This window comes from Panthera leo, chromosome B3 (genome assembly GCF_018350215.1).
Source record: "Panthera leo isolate Ple1 chromosome B3, P.leo_Ple1_pat1.1, whole genome shotgun sequence".
Classification (NCBI taxonomy): Eukaryota; Metazoa; Chordata; class Mammalia; order Carnivora; family Felidae; genus Panthera; species Panthera leo.
In genome coordinates, this window is record NC_056684.1 from 62,528,598 (window position 1) to 62,545,053 (window position 16,456).

General features: G+C 55.6%; 1 protein-coding gene across 2 annotated transcripts in view; it reads right to left on the minus strand.

Annotated features, from left to right (window-relative positions):
- Positions 1 to 15,454, minus strand: part of PAK6 (p21 (RAC1) activated kinase 6) — a 35,480-nt gene extending 20,026 nt beyond the window's left edge. Inside the window, exons 1-2 of one of the 2 annotated variants that reach the window (XM_042942436.1) lie at positions 15,370 to 15,454; positions 4,174 to 4,291 (exon numbers count right to left, since the gene is read on the minus strand). The gene's annotated coding sequence lies outside the window, so the exon portion shown is untranslated. Of the gene's footprint in view, positions 1 to 4,173; positions 4,292 to 4,861; positions 4,898 to 15,369 lie in introns of those variants that run through there. The other variant, XM_042942435.1, reaches the window with a different exon arrangement.
- Positions 15,455 to 16,456: the final 1,002 nt, after the last annotated feature.

The window sequence follows — 16,456 nt, forward strand, 5'->3', positions numbered from 1 at the left end:
GATTTGGCTGGGTGTTGTCAGTCCTGAGATATTGGTAAATTCTTAGGAATAAGGCGGGTGGAGAGGCGCCTGGGTGGCTTAGTCGGTTAAGTGTCCGACTTCAGCTCAGATCATGATCTCACGGCTTGTGGGTTCGAGCCCTGCATTGGGCTGACAGCTCAGAGCCTGGAGCCTGCCTCGGATTCTGTGCCTCCTCTCTTTCTCCCCCTCCCCCGCTCACGCTCTGTCTCTCTCTCTCTCTGTCTCCCTCAAAAATAATAAACATTAAAATTTTTTTTTAAAAGGAATGAGGCTGGTGGGATTCCCCTTCATGGGCAACGGGGAAATGAGAAGGCAGCTGCACTCTGGGCCCCACTCCAAGTGCTAGTGAGCCAGAGTGGAGAGACACGTGGGCTTCCGCTGAGGGAGGCTCAGTGTCTGCTTATCAGAGCTGAGTGCCGGCTGGGCGTGGCCCCAGAGCGTGGGGTTCCTAAGTTCCTTCATGTGACCTTGGCCTGCTCTCCTCCTTCTTAGGCTGTAGCATTTCTGGTGGTGACCAGGGAGTGGACTCATTCACCTCTGCCAGCTCACTACTCCAGGTACGGTGAGGAGAGAAACAGTACCTGCTGCAACTCAAGGAGCAATTTTAGGTATTTTTAGTAAATACCCACTCAGTCAGTCATCACTCAGGGAGTGCGGACTGTAAGCACCAGGCTCAGGGCTGATCATGTCACAGACAGGATCTCCTTACCACAAGCCTTTATATAAGGCAGGACTATTACTGTACCCATTATGCAGATGAGGAAACCCATGTTACGGAGATTAAGTCATTTGCCCAAGGAGAGCAGCAAAGAAGGGGAGACTTGTGTCTATCCGACCTGATGTGAACACTGCTGCAGGCAGGAGCACAACACCCTGTGTCATTCTCAGGCCCATTCATGAGGCCTTGGGAAAGGAACTATTGTAGAATCATGGTGCCGACATAGAGGTAAGCCCCCTGCATTCTACAGCACTTAGAAAGGTACCCCCACTACTGTCACCATCCAGTCACAGACTGCCCTTCAAAGGACCGTGTCACCCCCAGGGCTGGGCCCTTCCACCCAGAGATTTGTCAATGGGTTGTCCGCCCTCTTTATAACACTCTTTGGGAACTGTCATCCCACACGTCTTTCTGTGAAGAATGACAGGCCTCACTGGCCCCCTGATTGAGAAGACCATGGACAGAAGCCAGCCTTTCACTGAAGGATTCTTACTGGCCAGGAATATTTTTCTCAAAACTTACCTTCTGGAGTTCATTTAGATATAAAATTATGTTATTCATTCATTGATTCAATAAATTCATTTACTGTGCATTGACTCTGCTCCGGGTTCTAGGGACCATGGTGAATAAAACAAGATGCTCAGTCTCATGCAGTGTGGCTTGCTTTTCCGAAGAGATGTGGCTACACATCAGGCTACCCACCCTGATCTTCACTGCGCAACAGAAGAGATGGTGATGCACGTGCTGTGGGACTTTCTCGAGGAGTCTGGCCTCCCCTCCATCCCTGGCCAACTTTCAGTCACTCGGCATTCCTGACAGGGAGGTGTCTGTACCTGCTCTTGTGCCCTGTTTGAATACATTCGGTGATGGGGGCTCTTCCTCCTTCCCGAGGCCCCTGCCCTCTGTCCTTCTGTCCCCTTGCTGCTCATCCTTTCTATGAAGCTGATCTCTATCCTCCCTCAGCCTCTAGAAGGGGTCTGGGCCTGCCATCTGCCCCTCGTCACATAATGTGAGTCAGGAGAGGTGGCATCCCAGCACCATTTCCTGGCCCCCCGAAGTTTCACTAGGGGGAAGGGGCTGGAAAGAATTCCATTTGTACTTCTGCCCAGCTGTCACCTGCAGGATGGGTGGGCCCTAGACCCAGGCTGTGCCCCTAACCACCACTGCTCGAAGCACAGTGTCCCCAGGATGCTGAGCAGTCCCCTGAGGTTTTGCTGTCCCACTGGACAGACCCAGAGAGAAGCTGAGAATGCAGGGCAGAGGGCACTATGCACACAAGCCAAAATGTCTGGACTCCCTGCTCTTGTCACCATTCCCACACTACAGGTCCCAGTGAATCCCCAGGGGAGAGATACAGGAGCTGTTCTTGAAAAGAATATGATAATAAATCTCATTCAACCTCTTGTGTCAATACTCCAACTGAATGAGAGGCCGAAGAGCCAGGCTGGCCAGCCAGGAAGGTCAATATTGACTCAGGCCCGCCTCGGGGGCCAGCATCTCTGTTGCAGTCCAGCAGCGGCTCAAGCCAGAGCAGCCCTCTGACCTATGTTCAGTGTACTTAGAATCCACAGCACTGGGCTTTCCTGGGCATGGGGTTATCTCCAAGGGAAGAGTGAAGAATGGCCTTCCGGGGAGGGCTGCAGGCCAGGCATCTCTATCAGTATTCCAGCTTCTCAGCAGCCTCCACATGCAGGGGCCTGAGCCCTCATCACAGAGTCCTTGGGGCCTAGCCAGAAGAACCTCTAGAGTCCCCTAGTCACAGGATTAAGGCCCCTAATCACACAAAAAGACTTATGTTTTACAGCCCTTAACTTTCTATGTCTCTGTCTTGTTCTCTTCATTTTACACTCACATTACTGTGAGATGGCTCACACCTGCTTTACTGGGTGCATCTTAAAGATGGAAGGTGGCTGGGAGAGGAAGGCAGAAAGCTTTCTGGAATATACTACACACGTGCAGGTGTAAAGTGCCTAGCACGTGTCAGACCCTGTTCTAGGTGCTTTTTATTAGTGCATTTAATGGTCATGACCTACAGGGTAGATATTATGAGCTTTGTTTTACAGGTGAAGAAACTGAGGCTCAGAGAGTAAGACTGTCCGAGATGGTAAGTGGCAGAGCTGGTATTCAAACCCCATGTCTCTGACTCCAAGCTCTTCTAACATGCTTGGTGCCCAGAAAAGTCAAATGACCTGCCCCAGATCACACAGCCGCTGAGGGCAGAGGCCCCGTCTGTCCTAGGCAGCCCTGTGTCAACAGTGTGTCCAGGGGCACCCATGGACATGTGAGTACCTGTGACATGTACAGAACATACTGCTATCTCTGTCTCCAAAGCTGGACCCTCTTCCAGAAATGGCCCCTTCCCTAGGCCACCTCACTACCTGCCCTGTATGGACCATCTACTTTTACTTTACTCTCATGGCTTGCTCTAAGCCCTTCACAAGCTCCTGACACAGAACCAGACCGTTCTCCAAATTCTCCAGGAGGGGAGGGTTCAGGTAGTTTAACATTTCCAAAGTAATACTGGAGGCTGGGAGGTGGCTCACTGCTGGGGGTGGTCTACATTTATTCTTTATCACTGTGGCTTCTCACAACTTCTTATGAGGAAGGCACGACTGCTCTGTTTCATATAAAGTTTAGAGAGAAGTAAAACAACTTGCTTAGGGAATAAAAGGCCAAGCCAGAATTCGAACCCAGCTCTTTCTGGTTCCAAATGTGTTCTCAGCTACTGTCCTATGTATGGCCTGAGGAGAACTTGCAGTATGATAGTATATGCTGCTCAGTTCCAAAAGACCCGAGGGCAGACATAGACCTGACCTCCCTCTCTTCCCCTACCTAGAAAAACAAGTCAGGGGAGCCAAAAAACACACCAGAATAGGGCAAGACACAGAAAACACAGCCCACACCCCGGAAGCTCTTTATGTCTTAGCCCTTGGTGTTCCTAGCAGCGTCTACATCCCAGATAGGGTGCCACTCACGCATTGTGAGAGAAGCTGGATGGATTTTAGCAGGTTGGAGATCTGGGGAATGAGCTAGCGGCTGGGATTGGCCAAACAGGACCTCTGCCTGGAGCTGCCTCCTGGCCTGCTCAGCACAGACATGGGGCCTGCTACTGCCCTTCCTGTTTGGGAGCCTCTTTCCCAAGCTCACAGTGGTGACACTGACTTGCCCCAGACAGGCATCACACCAGGTGACAGCAGAGGCTGGGTCAGGGGCAGGTGGGGCATGTGGGCTGGGCTGGTGTAAGTAGCAATGCACATTCATTAAGGACTGAGAAATGGCACCTAGAAAGGGCCACTGCCCCTGCCTGACAGTACCAAGAATGGGCCATCCCAGGGGGGACACCTGCCTGCCCACTGACCCTTCCAGCCTGTCTCTCAAGGAGGTCTTGAGAAGGCTGCCGGACACCCTACCAGGGCTGAAGGTTCCTCACTCACCTCCTGGCTGCCTTCCTCCCCTGCTCTTCCTCCTGACTCCTCACCCTTCAGTGGGCAGAGCTCTCAGGCACCGAGGAGAGGGAAGACTGAGGACCCTCCCTGGCCCGCAGTCCGAGGCCTGGGTGGAAACAGATCAGAAATTCATCGTGAAATATGTAGTACATGTCTCCACGGATGTTGCGACTGGCCAGAATTCGGAACCGCCCCAGGCCTGCCTCCCGACCGAGCCACCATCTCAGGTACAAGGGGAGGTGGCGGGCTCCCCACGCAGAGCACGGGGAGGAGGGGCAGTGGTTGCAGCACCGCGTCAGGCCCCTGTTCCCACCGCGCTCCGAGCCGGCGCGGTCACCGGCTCCACCTCCTGGGCGGGAGTGGGGTGCCCTCCGGGACGCGAATCCCCCAGCCCCGCGCCTCAGCAGCCGCGGCAGCCAGGCCGGAAGCGCCGGCGCACACGCGGAGGTCGGTCGCGCTCCCAGCTGCGCCAGCTCTCGGTCCTGGCGCTCAGGGCCCCTCCGCGCGGCGCCCTCCCCACGGCCGCTCCTGCGCGCACAGGGCGCCGGCCAGCCCTGAACTTTGGGGAATGAAAGCGCGGGGAAAGGGGGCCGTGCGGGCGGGGAGACCTGTCCGCGCGTCCCGGCCCCAGCCCGGGGAGGGGTCGCCAGCCTCTCGGGGTGGCCGGGGCACCCACCTGCGGAGCGGGAAGTCCCTGGAGAGCTCGAAGCGGCCGCGGGAGCCGGGCCCGCCCTCCGCGGGAGGGACCTCGGCGCCTAGAACGACGAAGACAGGCCGCACTTACTTGTTTGTGCAGCGCCGGCTTCACCTGGCCGCGAGTTTGATTTCAGGGTGTGGCCTCAGGTAGGACAAGGCGAACACAAAGCCCGGGAAAAGTCGGCGAAGGGTGCCGGGGCCGCGGCCGGGAGCCCCTGTCTGCCCGCGGGGCGTCCCCCTTCTCTAGCTTTTTCCTCTAATTGCTCTGCCCCGGCTCCGGCCGGTACTTCGCCTCGGGGTCCTGATCTCGGTCGCGCCCGCTGCGACCTGCCGGTGGCCCCATGGCCCCCTGGACGGCCGCGCAGAGGCCTGACCTGGATTATCCGCTGAGCGTCTCGCTGTGCAATTAGCTCATTATTTTGCATTGCAGATGCACATCTGGAGGCCGCCTTGCCGACTCCTCCCGGATATTCAGAGGTGCAGGGGGCTGAGTGCACCCACCTACACACCCTGGGGAGCCTCAGCTGGAGGCCTAAAATCTGGCATTTTGGCCTGTCAGTCCCATCTGGACAAGGCCCTGAGACTATTTTGGGGTAGTTCTCTTGAGCAGGCAGGAAAGCCAGGATTTAAATAGATTCCAATTCCCTTGTCAGAACCTGCTCAGTTCTGAGAACCTGTGGCCTCAGGATTCCCCGGTAGGGGACCTCTGGGAAAAAGAGAGCTTCCAGGAGCCCTGCCCTCCCAGAGAATGGGCCTGGTTACAGAGCCGGCCTCCCCTGGCTGTCAGCAGCAGTCCCCAGCAGTTCCCTGGCCTAGGAGCATGATGGCCATTGGGAATGGCTCACTCCTGCTTGCCCTTCACCCTGCTTCTTTTGAATTAGAGGGTATGTTTGTTGTGGGTGAGGGGCAGGGGCCGTGTGCCTGTCACTTCCCTACACAAGGGACTTGCTGTTCTAGACTTGGGCCCCCAGAGAGGGCTGTATCTGACTGAATGCTGAGGGCATTCTGGCTTGGAAATTCGGTATATCTAGACCCTAAATGGCTGCCCCCAAGCAGTGGCTGGGTGACTACCAGTGTCACAGAGTGGGACTGAGGACAGTGCTGGGATTATTGTCATTGTTGGGTGCCTCAAACTTTTGTTATTAATCGAGGTCCTATTGCCATGAATCATTTTTGTTCACTGATTTCTTTAGATATATCAGTGCAATTTATAGATAAAGCATTTACACGTAGGCTCTATTGTTTATGCATGGTTTACTATAGCCTCCTGCCAAATCGAGCTAAGGTGGCTAGTGGGAATTTGCCAGCCCCAAACACCTGCACTCTGTCTGGCTACACTACAGCCCCCCATCCCGGGGGGTGGGGGGGAGGAAGCATAATGGTGGTGCCTGCGGAGATGCTGTCCCTGTGAGCCCTGGGTTAGTGGTGCAGAAACTGGGCAGCTAATGGCTGGTACCCCCGCTGCCCTCCTCCATGCACTCTGCTCCTCTCCTTACCTTCTGTCTTCCCTCCTCCTCTCTGTGTCTTTCCCAAGTGGATTCTTTCTCCTTCCTCTGACAGGGTAACACTGAGGCCTGACCTCATGAGCCAACCCCTGATCTCCTGCGGCCCGCCCCCTCCAGGAAGCTGCCTGCTGAGCCTAGGCTGATGGGGCCATGTGGCAGGGCAGGGGCAGCTGATACACACGTATGGCTTTCCCCACAGATTAAGTACCTAGCAATGTAGGAGCACTGGCTGACTGCTGGCTACTGGAAGCAGGGTGTGCTGGGTGGGAGGGTTCGGGGAAGTGGTTGTGGGGGATTTGAAATGAACGGTGAACCAAGCTAGAATGAACTGTGCTGCGTTGTTGAACCTAGAATCAACACCCTAAAAGATTTTTTCCTGACTCACAAATGCGCGCGTGAATTTTCTTTTAATACAAATAACTTCTATACCCAAACCAGAGCCCCAAGCAGTTTGAACTGTTGAGCTACAATAAAGTGTGGGCATTAGAATATTATCAGAATTGAACTGGTATTTGATTTGGTTTGAATCCAAGCGTGGGTGTCGCAGAAAGGCTACTAGTCAAGTCCATCCTCACCCTTTAGGAGTGAGTCTAGGGAACCCTGGCGCCCTTTGGGAGCAGAGATGGGGTTTGGAGCTGGAGGAGGGTGGAGACTCCCAAATATAACTGACATAGGAGGCAATGCATGCCCCATCACTGTAGGTATGCAAGAACCAAGATAACTATCCGTCAGATATGCTAGAGAAAAGGTTCCTATCCTGGATACTGGACAAGACCTCTTGGACCCATCCCAACCCCAAGTTTCTGCACTTCGAGTCACATCTACAGGTGGGTCTGCTGCACTGGGTTCAATGACCATCTGCAAATTGGGACAACTGGTATGTGCAGAATGGATCCTGAGTGGTCAATTCTGGTATGTGAGTACCCCCATCCCCACCCCATCCTCTTCTGATCCACGCCTGACTCAGCCTCGCCCAGGCAGTGGCAGGAACACTCTGGGGGACAGTGTCTCCTCCAGCGTCCATGTGCCTCCCTCTGGCCCTGTTCCCAGGTTGCAGTGCTGAGCACAGAGAAAGGGACCAGGCACACCCTTATTTGAAGAGCCCTGGTGGCTGACATAGGCCTTCTGCTTGTCCATGTGCTGCCATTCTACAAATGGGGCAGGAGCTCTGGCCAGGGACACTGAAAGCTGACATTTCACCCTGGGCGATGCTGCTGGAGCCTCGCCAGCTCTGGGGCATTGGCCAAGCAGTACTGTCTGAGAGGGCATCGGGGTGGGCACACTGGGCTGGGCGAGTGCTTCCCAGCTAGCTAGCTCTCAGCCTGTGGGGCCTGTTGTAACATCCGAGCACCTACTGCCAGGGCTGAGAGCCCAGGTTAGGGCCAGAAAGGAAAGATACGGATCTACTTGTGGTTTAGAAACAAAAACACATTATCCTTCCCCTGCACCTTTCTGCTCTGTGACTCGAGAAGCTTCCTGGGGATCAAGAATTGCTGACAAGCTCACTTATTCCTTCCAGGGCTCGTTTCTCTAGGTGAATCTGCCCTCCTCTAATAATAGAAATAAAATGCCTGCCAATTAGTGAATGCTTCCATTGGGCTAGCCCCATGCTAAGCCATTCCCACATACTATCTCACTCAAGTCTTTACAACCGCCCAGCACAGAAGTACTATACTATTATATTCTCACTTTACACACAAGGAAACAGGCTCAGAGTGGTGAAGGAACTTGCTCAAGGTCTTGTAGTGACTGAGCGTAGAACCAAAATTTCAATCCAATTGCATCTGCCCCTAGCCCATTCTCTTATCTGCACTGCCCAGAGGTCCCTAGTTCCAAGGACTGTCTGATGTGACTTGACTATGTGGGGTCAAGTGTCAGTGAACAGTTGGTGGGGGAACGTTTGCCTCCTTGTGCCAACCCTGACCACCACCCAGCAAGGGCCAGTCATGTGACACAGAGCGTATGTGGGGAATATCCCTGCACCATTTCTGATCAGAGCATGAGGACCCCCACATGGCACTGGGCGTGTGGGGCGGAGGGGGCTTCAGTTTCCCTCACTCACCTCACTCACCCTATCACTGAGTCCCCTGCTAGGAGCAAGGTGCTAGGTTTCTCCAGTCATGAACCAGCACACTGCCTGAAGTCCTTACATCAAGCCATCTGTCCTTCGCAGACCTGGACGAGGCCTGGTGCTATTAGGCTCACGTGCAGCACCGCTGGGGCAGCAGGTGCCGGCGTGCCTGCTTGCTACTTGGCTGGAGGAGCTCCTGGAGCCTGGGCTCCAGGAGGGGTGGCTGCGCACTCGCCCTGCAGTCCTCAGCCCTAGGAGAGAGGCACACTTGGGAAAAGACCCCTTCCTCTCCGTCTCTTCCAGGGTGCTCAACCCCTGTCCCTTCCTGCTTGTGGGATGGCCTGGGCCAGTGCCCCTCACCTGATGGGACTGCCCACGTGTTTCTGCTGATGGGGCCAGGAGGCAGGTGCAAATGCCCTAGGGGGGGTCTGGGAGCGTGAATGGAGGGAGCTGACATTGCCGAGCCCTTGGGGCTGCTAGGCTGGAGAGGGAGATGGCCCCTCCGAAGGGACCATGGATTCTTGCAGGATTGGAGTCCTCTGCCTCTCTAGGCTTCCAGCATGCCTCAGTCTCGGTTTCTTGATGTGTAGAACAGGGGAGACAGTGTCCGTCTGTCTTGGGAAGGTGATGGAATGATGAGGTCCAGAGCATTGGGGAACCAGAGTCCCGAGGACCTGCATCCCCGGTCAGGGCGAAAGGTTGTTGACCCACAGCCCTCGTAGCTGCTAAAGGGAGCAAGGTGGACACTTCCCTCCCCGTTCCATGTATGTACCCAGCTGCCACAGGGAGCACGAGAGCCCAGTTTTGGTGCCAAAGGGGCTGAATCCCAGGGATCCTCCAGGAGAACTTGCTACTACATCAACCTAATAGGTCTATCTACTATATATCCAAGAGAGAAAACCCTAGCCCTAGGTGGCAGCACTGTCTGGGCCCAATTAGGTGTTTGCCCAGCTGCTGGGCAGATGTGTCCTTGTGCCATCCTGAACCTTAGCAGAGGGAAACCACCACAGCTAGAAGCCTCCAGCCTCTCTCTGCCTGCCTTTCTCTCAGATTCTGCATCTGTACTAGGTTTCCTATGCCAATGGGAGTACATAGGCCTGTCCACCCCAAACGCAAACTGACACTGGAGGCTGAACTTGCCTGGCAGTGCCCAAGGGGCCTGGTCATGTGAGCAAGCCACCAGATGCAGAGGCCACTGTCCACCCACCTCAAGGGGCTCAAGCAGGGACACAGCAGGCTGTGGCTGCCTTGCCAGTTACATGGGGGCATGAGCTACTCTGGGCAGGGCTGGAAACAGAAAGAGCCACCTAGATGCCAAGGACTCACTTTAGAGACATGATGAATTCATTTAATATCTTCTCACTATGATCACTTTGCAGCCCTTGCTCCTAATGGGCTCCAAAGTTCCATCCAAATGTCTGTTGCTGGCAGTTCAGCTCTCCGGCTGGCATTTTTGCTGCCAGAACTAACAGCTGGAAGCTGCTTGAATGGAAACCCTTCATTGTCTTTCCTCTCTCCGCTCAACCTGTAGCAGTCATCCCTGGTCTGAGGCTGGGGCATGGCCATGACCGGCACCCATGTCCTAGATCCCAGGGCCTGACTTTCAGGAAAGTCAGGGGCGGGGGGGGGGGGGGGGGTAGGGAGGAGAAGGCTTGTGCCTGACTGGGTAAGAGCACAGGCCAGAGCCCCAGGAAGGGAAGAGTCTGAGGAAACATGATGTTGGTTGCTCAAGCCCCATCCACAACCCTCTGGGTGCAACACCTTCACTCTAAGTGCACAAAGGCCGCACATTCTGGGCTGTGTGACCTCTTGGCAGCACTGGCCATCCAGCTGCAGTGCTCTTAGAACGCTGCCTTCTGCATCCGCCCTGGGTCAGGGTTAGAAGGCGTGGCCTATCTAACTGCCGCTTGACTGGGCTGGACTGTGTTTAGAGGGGCCTGGAGGGGCCCAGGCGGCTACTGCCATCCCTTCTCAGGGTCTTTCCTTCCTTAATCTCTGGCCCACACCTTGATTACCACAGGGATGGTGGCCCATGGGAACTTTATGTGAACACTTACATGGCGGGGTCCTGGTGTGCACTGGCATGTCCTCACTAGTGGCTGCCATAACCGCCTTTGCCGGGATGATGGACTATGTGGGGGCAGCTCCTCCTGTCTGCCCATCCTTTCCTCCACAGGAGCTCTGCACGCATGCCCGCTCCTGGCCTTGCATTCTTGCCCCCCAGTCCTGGCTTTGTCCCTCTCCAGGGTATGAGACCCCAACTTTCTCCACCTTTCTGGATCCCAGACACACCACCTTCCAGCAAGACCCACTATAGTGGAAAAGAGAAGTCCAGCTGTGGCCTGGTAACAGGGTGACAGATGACAGGCAACAGGCCTCTTGCTTCTGGGATCTGACCTGTGATGGTGGTCATAGGATATGCTGGTGAAAAGTAAGTAAGTACCGGAAGTAAAGGGTCTCCTGTGTTTTCCTGACTTCTGCCCCAGAATCTCTCATTCCTAGACACATTCATCATTCCTTTCTTCCTTGGCTTAAGACACTGCCAGCCTTATGGTTCAAATGTAAAATGCTTCCTGGGACAAGGAGAACTTGAGTCAATCCATTTATGAATTAGCTGGATCTGTTTATCGTAGAGTGTCCAGGAGGGGAGGCTGCGGGGGAGGGGCAAAGCCTCTCCTTGGGGGGTGCTGATGAGTGAGCATGGCTGAGCTGGGGCTGCCTGTTGAATAAGCTGCAGGAGCAGGGCAGCCCAGGTGGTGTGTGTGTGTGTGTGTGTGTGTGTGTGTGTGTGTGTGGCAGGGCCAGTCCCCTGTTAGGGCAGGAGGCACACAGGAGCATCAGGCCCCCTCTGGCCTCCTAGTGTTTTGGGCCAGGCTGTCTCCTCAAGCCTCTGCAGCTTTTGTCTGCCCTTGCCTGCAGGGTCACCTTTGATGTTACTGCAGATAGAAAGGCAGTCTGGGCAGTGAGAGAGTCCTGGGCTGGGAAGTGGGGACCCTCAAAGCCTGAAACCAAGGCTCTGCCATCAGTTAGCTATGTAATCTCGGGACCCACTTTCCTTCTCTGGGTCTCTGCCTTCCTCTATAATATTATGGGGCTTGATCAGACATTCTTAGGGACTCCTTTTGGCTTGAATGTGCTCTAGCAATCTAAGATGGCCATCTCCTTTTGGGAGCAGTCCTTTCCTCCTCTGCACCCCAGCCCCCTGACCCCAGACTGCACTCTGGAAGCACATGAGGCTGTGGAATAAATGGCCCCCTGGCTCCCTCCACCCTCTGTGCCTTCTTGTGCAATTCCTCATTTGAAGCTAAAAGAAAGAAAATGGAGGCCGAAGGCTCCAGGCCAGGAAGCTGAACCAGAGAACCAGTCCTCCCAGTTCTAACTCTGCTGCTGCTGCTGCTGCTGCTGCTGCTGCTGCTGCTGCAGCCTTCAGGAGCTAGGACATGCACGCAGACAGCAGGAGGCCTTGAGTAAAGGTGACCGGCTCGTAGCTATTTGCCCTGAGGTGAAGCGGGCTAGGTCCCTGCTGCACTGGTACCAGAGATCAGAACAACTCACTAGCTGACCAGACCTTTCTGGACCTGCTTCTCTGAGCACCCAGAGGCCCCCCTCTCCACATCCTGAGCAGCCTGAGTGTGCAAGAGAACACACATCAGCCGCCATCCTGTTAGCCAGAGGCGCAGGGGCCTGAGTGCTTTGACACGGGCAAACCAGAGCCAAGCAGAAAGATGCTAATGTTTGCTGACTGAGGGAGCACTTCTGAGGAGGGATGGTCACCACAGAAAACCCACAGATGTACAAAAAAGGTCATCGTCCTCCCTCTGTAAAGACATGGGTCTCTGCACTGACTGATGTGTTACAATGAGGTTTTATAGAAAATGCTGGCCAGCATGAGTGTCCCTTTGCTGGGGCTAATGTGGCTCCATGCAGTTATGGGGGAACCCTTTTTTGCATGCTGATTTCCCCCCAGCATATGAAAGTATGCTGTGCTTTGGTTTTACCTTTTTCTTTCAGGTGAAAGAACCCGGATTAACTTTCCTAAATCCATAGAACTTTGGCAGAAAAAGCAAAAAGTCTCTGAGTCTGAACCTTATGGTGCCTGGGCATTTCTAAGTCATTTGCCAGAGTGATCAAGAAGTCCCCTGGGGTCTCTGGTCTGGCCCCCTGCATGAAGCCCCTCTGAGTTTGTGCTTTCAGATGGGGCTCATGAGTATACAGTCCTTCAAGGAATCGGGGCCAACACGTGACAAAATTTCAGGCGCAGAGAGAAGTGGGACCAGGCCTCTTGGTTCCTTCACTGTCTAGAGCCTGTTTTAAGTCCTCGAGGCCTGAAACTAGATCTCAGATGGAGAAGGAAACTCAGGTTTCCTTGAACAACAGACTCCAGTCATTCCTTAGAGAAACTCAGTGGCAGACAATTTGCTATTTGGGAAAAACTGGAGTGGCACCGCATTTCTTTCCAGCCTTCTCCCTCTTCTTGCACTTGTGTTTCTCCTTGAGCGTGCGTCCTCTGCCCGTTACTGTTCAAGCGGCTTCTTCTTTTGCTCCACTTTCTCAGCTAATCTGTCTTTGTCCATCTTTGTAAGCTCTATGTTGAGAACCATCTCCCAGCATCGGTCTAAGTTTATAAATGTTCTGGACTGGATGGGTCACGGCCGACAGCTTCAGCAATGAGTCTGGGGCCCAGGGTGGGCAAGAGGATGCTGCCACCTGTTGCTGATCATGGCTGATCTGTAGCTCAGCTGCTTTCTGGTGGGGTGGCCCCCAGACTCAGCTGCCCTTTCCACTCACGGGGAAGAGCTATAAGCTCCCCAAGGCAAAGGCCTGGTCCTTCATTTGTCAGCACTTTTCCCTGCACCCTGTCCCCACCACCCGTGGCGTTTTGTAGTCAGGCAGTCCTGTTCCCTGCCTGCAAGCCAGTGAGCCAGAACCAGGTGCCAAGCGCCATCACCAAGTGTTGCCTGGAGCCCGCATCTGGCCAAGAAAAGACAAATTCCCCTTTATCTTACATCCCCCACATCTCACCTTAGCCCCGAGAGAGCCCTGAGGCAGAGCTCAGAAGGGGACAGACAGCTTCCAGTCAGTCTGCTCACCTCGGGCAGCAGGGCCAGCTGGGCGTCAGGAAGTTGAGAGCTCTTTCTGCTTCTAAAGCTTCCATTTTCCATGCTCCCTTCCAACCTGTTGGCTAGCCTACCTCTTTGAGGGGCAGGCGGCAGAATGCCTGTTTAGGAGGTTTGCAGTACTGCCCACGTCGGGAACTGCTCCCGAATCCTGGGCCTTCCCACTTACAGTGTGGAGAAAATCCTATGGGGAGGGCTCTGCTTCGGGCCACAAGACAGTTTCCCACAAGTCCCCCCTACCTTCTGCACCCAGGAAACAGTGCGTTACAGGCATCTCTGGGACTGTTTGCATACAGAACACAGTCCTTCAGAGTCTCCACCTTCTCCCTGCCCCGCCCTCCCATACAGGTGGGCAGGTTTAAGAAAGCCAGCCCCCCAGAGCCCTTCCTGAGCCTAAAACCCAGGCTGCCGTTTCCTCTTCTGCTTCCTACGCCCTTGCCTTTATCCTCTGCTCCCTCCTAGCCCAGCCAGCTGCCACTCTGCCAGCCTGCTGTTTGGCACTCCACAGCCTCTGGGTACTGGCTGCTGCTCAGCTCTGCATACATTCGAGACCCCTAGGCTTGGAGTCACCTTTTGTAAGGAGGCAATACCCCCTCAGCTGGGCCGTTTTCTTCCTACTGGAGCCAGGTATGGGGATTAATGGAATGGGAGACTCTTCTGGGTTCATCCCAACTCTAGTCCCATGTGCTCCTCTAGGACAGAGGGCATTCTTGGTCATCCTTGGGAATTGTGCTGAGTGGGCTTTGCTGTGGCTAGAGACCTCAGACCTGCCTGCACCTTCCCTGTACCTGGCACATCCCAGAGAGGTCAGCTCACCAAGAATCAGTCCGTCTTTGGGGGACTGGAAGGTCTATGGAGCCCCCACGCTCCCACCTTGCGGCCATTATCAGGGTGCACGGAGTTTTCCACCCCAATCAGGTGCTTCCAGAAGCTTTGCCCCTAAGTTCCAATGCCTTGCTGACTAGACACCCTTGCCAGCACGGTTCCCGGGCTTGCCACTCCTAGGCTGCAGAGGGGACCCCTTGCTTGGCCCAAAGGCCTTATTCTGAGCCAGATGCACTTCTGTGGGGGCCGAGTCCGGCAGCGCTAATCAGTTCCCACCAGAACCGGCTTAGGGGAAGACCGCAAGCAGGTCCCTCCAACCTCGGTGCGTGACACCAGGGAAAGAAGAAGCTGCATATGCGGTATTAGCCTTGCTTCTTGGTGGGGCCCTAGCACTTTAAACCCCAAGCGCACTGGGCCTGACCCCCGGGAGCCAACCAGGTCATTAACCCTGCAGCAGAGGCAGGGAGCCTGAGGCCTGTGAGAAGCGATGGTGCTCAGCCAGGCAGCCCCCTGAACCTGACCTGACCCCAAAGTTTCAGAGTCAGCATCTCTGCCAGGTCAAGCTCTGCAGAAGGGCGTGACTGGGAGCTGGGTCCCAGCGACACTCCATAAATACTTGTGGGCCGAACAGGTGAGCAGAGTGTCCCAGGTGTGGTGGGGTGAGAGGGGCCTTCCCGAGGGCCATCCTGGTGGCACCACACTAGCTCGGCCCAGCAAGAGGGGGAGGTAAAGGCAGAAACAGCAGAAACAAGCGTCTCTTCCTATGGCCAGGAAGCCATAGGAAATCAGCTTGCGCCGGGCTGTTTCAAAATCAGTCTGGAAAGGGAGCGGCAGGTCCGCTGGGGCGCGGGGCTACCGATCCTAGCAGCCGGCAGCTGCCGCCCCTGTCCCAGGTGGTGGGCAGCCCGACACTTGGGCTCCCCAGCCCCGCCCGGGAAGCCCGAACCCACAGCGGCAGCAGGGACCTTACCGTGGCCGCTCTTCGGGGCCGCTGGGCCTCAAGCTCCTCACTGCAGGCTGGTGCTTGTCTGGAGCCCGGGAAGCGGCACTCCCTTCAGGCAAAAAAAGAGAAAAAGGAAAAGAAGAAGAAAACCTCAGCGCTTTTCTTGCCTAGCCGCTTCTCCTGAAGGCTCCTGGATGGTGTCGTCCTGCCTCTGTGGGCACACAGCCTCCTCCCTCTGGCAGCTTACTCACCGGTGTGCCCGTGAGGCTGCCAGCTGTATGGGGGAGGCGGGGGGAGGTGGCCCACGCCCCTCTGCCTGACACACCGGAGCATGCTCTGTGGGGGTCTGGCCTGGGCCACGGGTGGCCCCCAGCTGGGTCCTGAGCGCAGGGAAGCCATGTCCTGGCCGGTCCCTATGGGCTCAGCAGAGCACACCCATCGGTGCTAACTGGCGCCGTGTGGTCGAGTGACAGAATTCCTTGATAGGAGGCTGTCTCCTTAGGACCCGGGGCTGTCCCAAGAGGGGGCAGCCAGTGTGCTGTCTGACCCCCTGGCAGGTTGGCTTCCATCCTTGGGCTACCCCTCTGGACCATTCCCTACCTTGAAGTCCTCCCGTGTCTCTGTCCTGCGGACTCAGATAGGGCCTGGGTGTGTCTGAGCTGGAGGTGCTCCTCATCCTGGGTACAGCCAGGCGCTTGGTGTCCCTTTTCCGCAGCACCTGTCTCGGGGCCTGGGTGGGCCCAGCATCAGGATGAACTGCTGCCAAGTCCTGCTCTCTGTCCCCAGCAGGGGGATGACACACATGCTCTCACACACACGTGGGGCCACACCCAGCACAGAGCCACCTACCTGCCCCGGCCAGCCTAAGCCAATCCAGCCTTGCTCTCCAAATGCCACTCTGACCCTAGAAGCCACTCATGAACAGCAATATCCTGTGAGAGGTGAGTTCAAAGCCGGCCCAGGAGGACTCCAGTTAGCACGGACCAGTCTCCCCTTCTCTCCCGACACCTCCAGAGGACACAGCAGCCTGATCACCATATCTGTTATTGCACTTTGCCGGCCAGCATCTCTCTCTCGGAACCTCGGGCCCCCACAGCATCTTCCATATCCTTGG